Raw genomic sequence first — 11,644 nt, 5'->3', positions numbered from 1 at the left:
TCACCTATAGAGTCCTTTCCTTTATAGTGTTCCCAAGATCTTCCAATTTACAAGTTAGATTCTCAATTCAAAAGTTAAGGTTTTATTCAATTCTCATGTGATCTCTTCAATTATAATTTTATTGATTAATTTATATCTTTTGATGCTTGAATTGAATTGATTTCATGATTTTGAGTTGAAATCACATGAATCCATGAGTGATCCATGATTTGATGATGAACCCATGATGAAGCTTATGAACTATGAATATATGAATTTATAAAGATATGCATGCTTAGAAGAAATTGATGTAATTGAATTGAGGATGCTTTGAGAGTAAAGTGTAAATGTTGTTGTGAAAGATTTTCTCATATACTTATATGATCATAATGGTGAAAGGTTTTATCACATAAGGATTAAATAGGTTAAAAGATTTTCTCACCTAAGTTGAGTCAATATTTAAGAAGCTATCCTAATTGACTTTAGCCTGGATGGATTGCTTAATTGTGCCTTTCCATGGATAGTGAAGTGGTTATGATTAATGTGTATTTTATGGGATTTTACTTAGTACCGAGAGGATATTGAGATGGAGGATCTCCTGTTAGTAGAGGCCGGGTCTCTAGTAGCAATTTTCTTGTCCCTAACTACGTGCCCCCGTAGGATGTATAGCTAGGTGATCCACATAAGCTAGAAGTTTAAGGCTGTTGCCTTGGCAAGAAATGACATCTCTTCAGGTGTGGGTAAGACACCAGATTCCATGTTTTAGCTCATATGGTCTATGTCGGTTAATGGTGAACTTCTCACATTAATGAACTAAGGTTACTTTCAAAGTATCTCACAAATGTTTTAAATATGTTAAAGCTTACATTGACCATGATTATGACTTATGTTTTTTAACCTTTTGATATTATGATTTAGCTTATTCATTGCATGTCATATAAAGTCATTTTTAGCACGATTTCATACCTTTTTATGTATTTCTATTATACTAGGTACATTTCATGTACTAATGCATACTTGTGCCTACATTGTTTCACTAATGTAGGGTCCGACGCTCCTACCTCTCATACTTGTGGCTAGTTGTTCTCATTGATGATTCGAAGATCAAGAGTTGGTGATTCCGCATGTTCCGAGGACTATGCCACTTATGTTTCTTTCCTTACTTTAGTGTTTAGACATGTGTACGTGATGTATGAGTTATGTCCCAATAACTTCTTTTGATGTTTAGATGGCTTGTTGAGACTATGTTAAACTTACGCTTTATCAAACTCTTTTATAATGTAAGAATTTGACTCTTGAAATCTTTATTTCTATTATGATGTACACCAATTGACTTGTGTAGGGCCTTTCGGGGTTTAATACGTCAAGTTACACCTAGGGTATACTTTGGGTCATGACACACTCACATCATTAACTTGTTTTCACCTTATTTATCCCATTCATGACAGCAATCATTTATTCAAACACCCATTTTTGTTTTCATACGAGGCATGTAAATAATATGAGCTCGCACCAAGTTTTTTTGTTTTCCTTCTTTTAGATCTTTCATCCATGGGTTCACTAAACACTTTTCAATTGAAGCTTATGGTACTCTAAGCACTTAAATTCATTCCTTTTTTATTTCTTAATGCACACTTCTCCAAACATAAGCGTTTTCCTACATCACACTTTCAATCTTTTCTTCTTCCCCAAACATAGGCTTTTAGCCTATAATTTCATCATTAGCAATTGGGGAGATGAGGGTGCCAAAGTAGAGGATTAAAAAGGACAAAGTATTCAACCTAGTCACCAAAGAAATTTGTTAAGGCTCAATGGAGTTGACTAAGATCAATGTCAAAGGAAGGAGAATTTGGATAAAGTGACTATTCAAAAAAGGCCTAGGTTTTTCTTACATGCCAAGCCATATCAAGAATTTCACCTTGAATCACATTTTGGGGCATGTTCTAGAGAATATGCATATACAAGAATTATTCAGAACCTCACCTCACAAGGGATCATGAACCAACAAGGTCTCAAGCTAGTCTGAAAATCAATTGACTCGAATGACTTTTGAAAAACTACAATAGATGAATCAACATTCGCTTGTAAATCACAAAGCCAAATGAAAAATGTACAAGTGATGATGAGAGATTGCATTGGAATTCACTTTTCCCTTATTTTTCTAAAAACTTTTTCAAAATTCCTTTGCCAACAAATTTTTTGGTCGTCCCACTTACGAGAAGTATGTCATCCCGATTCGACACACAAAAACAATTATCAAGAAAAAGAAAACTTTTATCCTTATGAAAGAATCATGGTATGAAGAAAATCCTTGGAGTTTATTAGATTATTTACTATTCACAAAGGTTATATTAAATCGCGCGATCACTGTTCATTGAGAGAACAAGGCCAAGCTAGGGAACTAAATGCAAGTAGCAAGCACATGTAGTAAAAAAATGTAAATATAGGACCAACATGGCTAAAAACAACACCAAGGTAACAAAAGATCAAGTCCAACAATGGCACAATTTAAACATTAAAATAGGCCCACCAACAACCTAAAACATTCAAACATGTCTGACAAGGGCTCAAAAGTATTATCCAAACAAGTACGAAAGCCCTACAAGGACACAAATTAACAGAAAGCAATAAAAATATCAATCCAACACGGTACAATAGCCACCAGCACCAACAACTAAAGATAAGGATTGCCATCAATGCTTGCACAATAAAAATAAAAAGGAAAAAACATCCTGATCACTTTTCTTATTTCTTCATTGTCATCCTTGGGCTGATCGTTTGGCATGCTAGACCCCGCTCCACCCATTTACATGTGAGATGTTCTCTATGACACCTTCAAAACTCACTGCAAATTCTTGTATTCGTCTTCTAACTGTGGCAAAGCATTTACCGGCCCAAGTGTACTCATTGGTGATCTCATTGACTCCTCAAGCAAGGACATGTTTGCTGACGTCATAGGTGCTTTTCCCTTCATTATGTTTATATTGGCCCAAAGAGTGGTGACAACACCTTTCACCATATCAACTCATTTGCACAAGTTGTTCAAGTTATCCACCAAACCTTATATCATATTTTCTGCCATATTATTAAGCATTGCACTCATTGACATAGGTTATTTCTACAAAATTGTGATAGGAACTTTTACTAGGAATAAAATATGGTGGAGAGAAGTCTAGTATAGTGCCCCCCCAAATTGAGGAATTTCCTAACACCACATGAGTTTGGTCATTTAGAGTAGCATGGCTTGGTGACTGGTCATGTCTTCTCTCAAAAGACCCCAAAACTTGTATTTTTTTATTTTTCATTTTGTGGGATTCTACATCTCTATTTCAATCTAGATCAATCTCCCCAATAATTGGGGAAGAAATATCAAAAGTAAAATAGTGAATACCTGCTTGAGCTTATAATTTGTTGATCAAGACCCTAAATGGCATTGAGATACCCTTTTGGGGGGATTTCCTCTTTATATGAGGCAAGAATTAACAATGGTAGCCTCTTTATACACCTGTGATCAATTTTTGAAGGAATGAGGTCAGAAAACACAAAGTTGAGCCATAATTTGGCTTCAAAGTTAAGGTCTTCACGAGAAATCTCTCCTTCCACAGAGTCCTAGGACGGTTGGTCCACAACAGTTGTATTATATACCTATTGGAGTTGACTTCATTTGGTGGCAATTTTCTGTGCGAATATAGACCTTCAATGATTTGCTCAGCCTAGAAAAGGGAGTTGATGGCTGCCAAAGTTATGTCATAATCTAAACCCTACATCATGATAGAGAGAGAGAGTTAGCAAACTTCTCAAGTGGTACATAGTGGCCCATTGGATCTTGCCTCGCTTGATAAAAGGCATAGAACTCGAATACCAACTAAGGGAAAAATCCTAACGAGACATCAACTATAGGAAACCAGTCCCTATCCATGAGCTACTAGACTATATTAGGGAATTCCTCCCCCAAACCAGCCAAGTTGAACTTCTTCTATGGCGTGTAGGTCTAGGTAGTCTTGAATAGAGTGTAGTACTCTTTCATTCCCTTTACAGAAAAGCAGATTCACTCTTTCTCACTAACAGTGTTTTGAGGAGCTTTGTTCTTGTTCTTGCCTTGGAAAGAGGAAGAGGGCTAGCAGTCTACCTATAGGAATGGCTCATGCGAGATGTCATGGTTTACAAAAAGAGTGTGAGACAACACAAAACAAACAACATTTTTTTGTATTTTTCCTTAGGAGATAAAATAACTAACTATATGAAGTAAACGAAAATAAAAAGAACTAGGCTGTAAGAGAATCTCAAAATTTTCGAATTTAGATGCACTGACATCAGAATGTGGTTTGCAGATGGAAAAATAGATCACTATCAGTTAAAATTAGTAGCCTGTAAATATTTTAAGCTTATTGGAATTACATCGACATTTCATCGATGAAGATCTGCATCTTGCAAGTGTAACATTGATACGAGTCTGTGAAAATAAATTCCTAACTCAACCGGCACCCCACCTATGAAATGCAGGGTAACATCCATTCAACGTGAATGCTCCATAGTGACCCTTTTGACCAAAAAGGCTCCTTTTCAATCCATACATTTGACAAATTTATCCAACATGTTCTCAGATTTCCCCAAAAGATACACAAAGCAATTTTAAACTAACTAGACGATTTTCCTTACAAAGGACATTACCCCGTTTATCATTGATAATTGTCAAGCAACACAAGCGCACATTCAAGAATAAAAACTCCACTCATTGGCAACACATATCCTCACAACAATATAAATTCAGTTCAAAGCATTCTGACAAAAACTATGTATGCTATACACATGAGATTTCAGCCCAAAAGTAAAGAATTCACATAATGAAAAATTTATTTGTATTACCCCATACTTTTTAACACGTATATTACTAAGTTAACTTCGGATGAAAGTATTTACACTCGAGATAGTAAGGTGGTATTTGAGCTCAAATATCAAAGTGTTCAAGTGTATATAGGTGTTAAGTAAAGAAATTAAGAGTTGGAAATGAAATAAAATAAGTGAGTTGCTTGCTTGACTTTATTATGCCAGCAGGTGCATTACCTACTTATAATACATGGAACAAAATAAAAGACCAAGAAGTAGGTGCATCACCTACTTAGACTTTTTGACCAACTTAAAAAGTCCAAGTAGATGCATCACCTACTTGACCAAATCGGTGTCTAAAATGATCAACAAAAGTCGGCGAAAGAGGGCCCTTATACGATCAAGATTAGCTGATATTTTTCTTCATTCTAAATTAAAAATTTAAGATTCTATCAATTCTCTCTCAAGCTCTCTCTTGACCTTCAAACAACCGCTACTATATCCCTCTCGGGTTCTTAAAGTCTCATCTTTTTTTTTTCAAGTCAAGTGTAGGGCAGCCCTATCAAAACCAGCAGTCCCACTTTTCCTTAACCTATAAGAGATTTATCCTCTTCTTTAGTTCAAGTTAAAGGATTGTTTAAGTTCTTCAAGAATTAGAAGTCAAGAGTATAAGAATATTCACCAACAAAGGTAGGGTTACTTTCCCAATTTTGTCCATATATATATAAGTTGGGATGGATAATTGTTTATGTGTAATAGGCAAGAATTCACGGACAAGGCTCAAAACTCATAAGAGTTGAAGTTTTGCGGTACAAGGGATCAAATTGCAGATGATCTCACCAAGGCCTTCCCACAAGCTAAGCATGATCAGTTCCGGCAGAAACTTGGAGTTTGTAATTTTGAATCAAGGGGCAGTGTTGAATATTGATTCAAATGTAGTTAGAGGTTCCTAATTAGTTGGCATAATAACACGTTTGTTAGAAGTCCTAGTTGAGCCAAAGCATATCTGCTGTTAGTTGCTAATATTTAGCTTAGTGGATAAGGTTGTGGGTCATTTTTCTTTTAGGTGGTTTAGCCTTAATTCCTATTTAAAGTGTCCTATGTATTTTCTTTAAAATATCATAAATATAACGTGAAAGTTCTCTGCAACTCTTCTTTTATCCTCTTATACGCTGTTTCTTCTTTCTTTATTCTCCAACAAAGTTGGTATCAGAGAAGAGAACAACAGAGCACATAAATCAAGCCTCAAACCTCTCAGGTGCTGCCTCTTTGGAGGCGTAGACAATAACCTTATTGGAAGGTTTTGCCAAGATATCAAAGTAATCTTGGAATGGAGATTTGGTGAAGCGAGCTTCTTTCCAAAAATTTGGGGTCAGGAACCCGTAAGTCTTCATTAAACAATCAAATGTCTCCTTAACAAAGTTTCCAAGGGTTTTGGTGGATCCACGAGAAGATGTGAAGACATCTTCAATACCAGCAAACTGAAGGACCTTCTTGGGACACGAGCAGCAACAGTACCAGCACCACGAGGGGGAGGCACCATCCTCACAGTAACTGACCCACATTTCCCTGTAACCCTGCAAGTCACAGTATGTGGCTTCCCAATCTTGTTACCCCAGTAAACTCTCCTCACTGATAGCTTAGCAAATATAAATGCTCCACGAATAGCACTGGCAACTTCCTTCGAGCACTTAACACCCAAACCAACGTGACCATTCCTGTCACCTACAATAACAAACGCCTTGAACCTGGTTCTATGTCCGGCACGGGTCTGCTTCGAAACCGGCATGATTTTCATCACCTCATCCTTGAGAGATCATCCGATAAGAGTATCAATGATTTGAAACTCCTTGATTGGGAGTGAGTGAAGTGGATTTGCTCAAGTGACATGATTTTGCCATCTTTCACAAGCCTTCCTAGCTTTGTCACTGGAACCCATTTCTCCTCCTATGCTTTACGGCATGGACGACGGCCGTCATGGCCTCTTCTACCATGTTCTCCACCTCTACCACCATGTCTGCCAAATCCATGACTGAATCCTCCTCTCTATGCCATGATTGTAAGTTATTAGGTTTATAGCTAGGGTTTAGAAAGAGTGTGTGATGAAAAAAAATGTATCTTTGTTGGATATAGCACACAATCAAAGCTTCTAAGCTATATAATCCATTGAGTGGAAATTTTTTGATCAGTAGAAATGTTATGTTTAATGAAGATGCTAGCTAGAACTTTGATTCTGAGAATGTTATTTCAAATATTAAATTATCGCCTATTGATGAAGCTTTTGAGCAAGAACCTGCAGTAGTTTCTGTTCCAGGGAACGCATCCAACTTTTCTCCAATAACTAATAGCCGTGCTACTCATCAATCAAGAACCTCTGCTCCAGCAAGTGGTCATAGCTTAACCCCCAAGGAAGTGGCATCAGTTCTTCTTCAAGTGATTCTTTCAGTGAAACTCCACCAACGAAATTTAGATCGTTAAAGGAGATTTATGAAAATTATTCTTTTGCTTTTTATATTACTGAACCCAGTTGTTTCAAGGAACCTGTAGAAAGTCAGGCATGGAAAAATTAAATGATAGAAGAGATGCAAGCAATTGAGCAGAATCAAACATGGTAATTGGTGAATCTACCGGAAGGAAAGGAACCCATTGGACTAAAATGGATGTTTAAAATCAAGCGTCACGCAGATGGGAGCATACAACGATACAAAGCAAGGCTTGTAGCTAAAGGATATGCACAACATCAAGGTACTGATTACGGTGAGACGTTTTCACCTGTTGGTGAGAATACTCTTATCTTTGGCTGCTAAACTGAGATTGCCCATTTATCAATTTGATGTTAAATTTGCATTCTTAAATGGGGATTTTGAAGAGGAAGTTTATGATTCCCAACCCGAGGGTTTTGGTGTTAGTGGCAATGAGAGAAAATTATACAAGCTCAAGAATGTTCTTTATGGGCAAAATTATGTGCCACAGGCATGGTACAACAAAATTGACTCATACTTCCTAAGGAATGGATTTGAAAAAAGCGAGAATGAGCCAATGTTGTATGTAAATAAACAAGGTACAAGTGATTTTCTAGTAGTTTGTCTCTATGTGGATGACATGATCTGTATGGGGTCATGTGAAACTTTAGTTGCTGAATTTAAATCTTGCATGATGAAGGAGTTTGAAATTTCAGATTTAGGTATTTTGCAATACTTTCTTGGTCTTCAAGTGAAACAAGTAGAAGTTGGTATTTTTGTTTCTCAAACGAAGTATGCAAAATACCTCCTGTTCAAGTGCAGTATGCAAAATTGTAAAACGGCTGCCACACCCATGAATGCAAATGAAAAATTTCAGCTTGAAGATGACACATATCTCCCTGATTCTAGTCACTACAGAAGCTTGATTGGTTTGAACTACCTAACAAATACTCGTCCTGAAATTATGTTTTCTGTTAGTATGTTGTCTAGGTATATGCATAGTCCTATCAAGCAACATCTTGGTGCTGCCAAAAGAGTTTTGCATTATGTTGCTGGGACAATTGACTTCGGGATTTGGTAATCCAAAGATGCAATTTCAGCTTGACAAGATACAGTGATAGTAATTGGGCAAGAAGTATAGATAACAAAAAGAGTACTTCTGGAAATGTGTTCAATTTAGGATCTTGAGCAATCTATTGGAGCTCAAAGAAGAAGGATGTGGTTGCATTATCATCATCAGAAGCAGAATATGTCGCTGTAACTTTAGTAGTTTGTCAAGCCTTATGGTTACGAAGAATGTTAGTTGATGTTTTCTATCGGCTAGAGGGTGTGATAAAAATATTTTGCGATAACAAGGCAACAATTGCAATGACAAAGAATCTGGCTTTTCACAGCAACACAAAGCACATAGACATCCACTATCATTTCATTTGTGACCACACATCAAGAGTTGATATAGATTTGAAGTTTTGCGGTACAAGGGATCAAATTGAAAATGTTCTCACCAAGGCCCTCCCACATGCCAAGCATGATCAATTCAGGCAGAAACTTGGAGTTTGTAATTTGAATCAAGGGGGAGTGTTAAATATTGATTCAAACATTGTTGGAGGTTCCTATTTAGTTGACAGAGTAACACATTTTTTAGGAGTCCTAGTTGAGTCAAATCATATCTGTTGTTAGCTGCTAATATTTAGCTTAGTGGATAAGATTGTGGTTAAGTTAGTGGGTCATGTTTCTCTTACGTGGTTGAGCCTTAATTTCTATTTAAAGTGTCCTATGTATTTTATTTAAAATATCAGAAATATAATGTGAAAGTTCTCTGCAACTCTTCTTTTATCTTCTTATACATTGTTTCTTCTTTCTTTATTCTCCAACAATAAGTTCAATAATTTCTCTATTCCGTTGAAGGATTTTGGGACTGTTTCTCGGCTGTTTTATATGTATATTATTGGGAGAATTTGGGTGACCTAATAAGATGATTGTATGAAGTTTTATTGAGGTGGAAATGCAGGGTGTGGTGATATACCATTTATTTAAGCACTATACATGCTTGATTCACATCAAGTGTTTCACTATTATTTCAGGACCACATTGTGATTAGCTGCTACTATTAGGTTTATGATGTACTTATATTGCAGATTAACACCTTAAAAGAAAGGTTGAGCGGTTGTAGTTGTATTGGCCCAAAAATAAGGTATGTATGGCTACACAATCTCTTTTGCCGCTAAGACACGAACCTTTGTCACAGTCTCTGTTATATGAGTCAATAAGATCCTAGATTACACATGTTATAAGTTTTCATAAGTTGGATACACAATCTGACTATATACTGTCAAATGGATTCAATTGTCTAGTTGATCATATACTTCATTTTCTTGCATATTCACACATTTCAATTTACAACTTATATGTCCTTACTTGGAATGTGCACTTATCCCTAATTTGAATCTTCCTATGTGCCTCATTAGTTATTGTGTTAATGACCCTTTCAATTGATATCATTTACTTAGTATTTAATTATCATAGCACCTTATAGAGAGAGCCCTTACCTCTCAATTTGAGGAGTTATAATCTCTATTTTAAATGTCTGTATGCCTCCATTTGGGATGTCCAAATTTGTTTTAAATGAACCATGTACTAAGTAGAATCACTTGCTCATTTGTTAAACAATTTAATGGCTCATTTTCTACATGTCCTCTTGTTCTCACTTATCACATGTATTCATGGAGCATTTCTAAATATGTTTTAGCCCAAATAAGATTCATTCTGTCATATAAGTTCCTAAGTATTATTACATTGATGTTACAATTATTTCTGTGCCTCAAGTATTTTATTCACTGGTCTATATCCCAAAGCTCAAAAGATTTATGGACAATCTAAAAGATTAAATAAATGATGTAAAGAAAGTCAGTATAATTACAAGTGGTAGCCTAGGGTTGAAAGCTACACACAGGTCGATTCCGAAAGCAAACCTCTATATTTTTCGGTGGTAGCTCAGGGGTTAAAATACCTAGCATGGGCCAATCCTAGTTGATATAATTACGGGTGGTAGCTCAAGGGTTATAATGCCTAGCATGGGCTAATCCTCATTTTTGTATATGTATGAGGATAACATCCAGGAGTCAAAATGCCTAGCATGGGTCATCTTCTTTTACCACTGATCAGTTGGTCATTTATATGCCTTACAAAGATTATTAATTCAATAAGAGTAAAGAAAAGACTGTAATATACATTATTCTACAAGTGTAAGCAAAAATGGTCTTTTATCCTTATTTATTAATTTGTTCACGATGTAAAGCATAGTAGCCCAAGTGTATAATTTTTTACTTGACCACACGATAATGAACAACCATAAGACACTTGGAAAATGATCATATGGTGTTAGTGCATGACTTATAATTCCTCAAGATACTTACGTCTTAGTACATGTATATCTCAGTTGAGTACCTTACTGATTCTTTATCTTATGCTATCTATTGGTTACTTGTTATTTTGCCTTCTTTACATACCATTATATGTTGTATATGTACTGACATCCCTATGATTGGGGGCGTTGCATTTCCAAAAATGCAGAACGTCCCTATACTTGCCTTTTTGAAAAGTATAAATAGTTGGGAAGAGAGAGAAAGTGATATATCTTATCTCTTATCATTTTTATTTTATTTTTAGAACTCTTAGAGAGAAAAACTCTTGGGAATTGTTCTTCAATTGAGGTTTTGAATAATGCTCTTGCAATTGACAATTAGTGAGTGAATCAAAGTGGGTGTTGATTTTAATCATTGAATTTCATCACATGCTTGGCTGCTCTCATGAAAGGTGTCATCCCTGACTTTTTTATGATGGGTGGCTAAAACCCCAATCTCTAGGGGTTTATTATGGGGTTGGGTATTGATTTAAATTAATGTGTATGTTGTATTACTCTATATTGTTGTTGTTGACCATGGATTTAGGATGTTATTAGGTGATTAATTTAGGGGTTAAGGTGGCCAACTTAATCCTATCTTATCCATGGTTGTTAAGCATTACCGAGCAATGCAATTATACCTCTAATTGGCATCAATACACACCCCTACACTCCTAGATTTGATTACTAGTGTCCAAACTCCATTTTGTTAAGTTTGTCACTCATACTTGATATTGACATTATATGATAATTTTTGGTGGAATGATCCACCCAATTTCCTCATTGCTACTTTAGATTAGTTACATTTTAATTCATTTCTTAGATTCTTAACCTTAGACTAGTCCTTGTCGAATTCGATCCCGACTCTTAGTTGGGTACTTTATATTAACAATGATCACTTACTCTTTAGATTTATTTTAAAGAGTAGTTTAAGCATTATAAAAAATGACATCACTGCCGGGGAGTAGTAACT

At 35.8% G+C, this 11,644-nt stretch overlaps 1 pseudogene; it reads right to left on the bottom strand.

The window, feature by feature from the left end:
• Window positions 1–6,044: 6,044 nt before the first annotated feature.
• On the bottom strand, window positions 6,045–6,861 carry LOC125809961 (40S ribosomal protein S2-4-like; annotated as a pseudogene).
• Between the last annotated feature and the right edge of the window lie 4,783 nt (window positions 6,862–11,644).

This window comes from Solanum verrucosum, unplaced genomic scaffold (assembly GCF_900185275.1).
Source record: "Solanum verrucosum unplaced genomic scaffold, falcon-dt-bn FXZP01000257.1, whole genome shotgun sequence".
Lineage (NCBI taxonomy): Eukaryota > Viridiplantae > Streptophyta > Magnoliopsida > Solanales > Solanaceae > Solanum > Solanum verrucosum.
The sequence above is the reverse complement of the archived record's forward strand: the minus strand, read 5'-3'. Positions and strand labels throughout refer to the sequence as shown.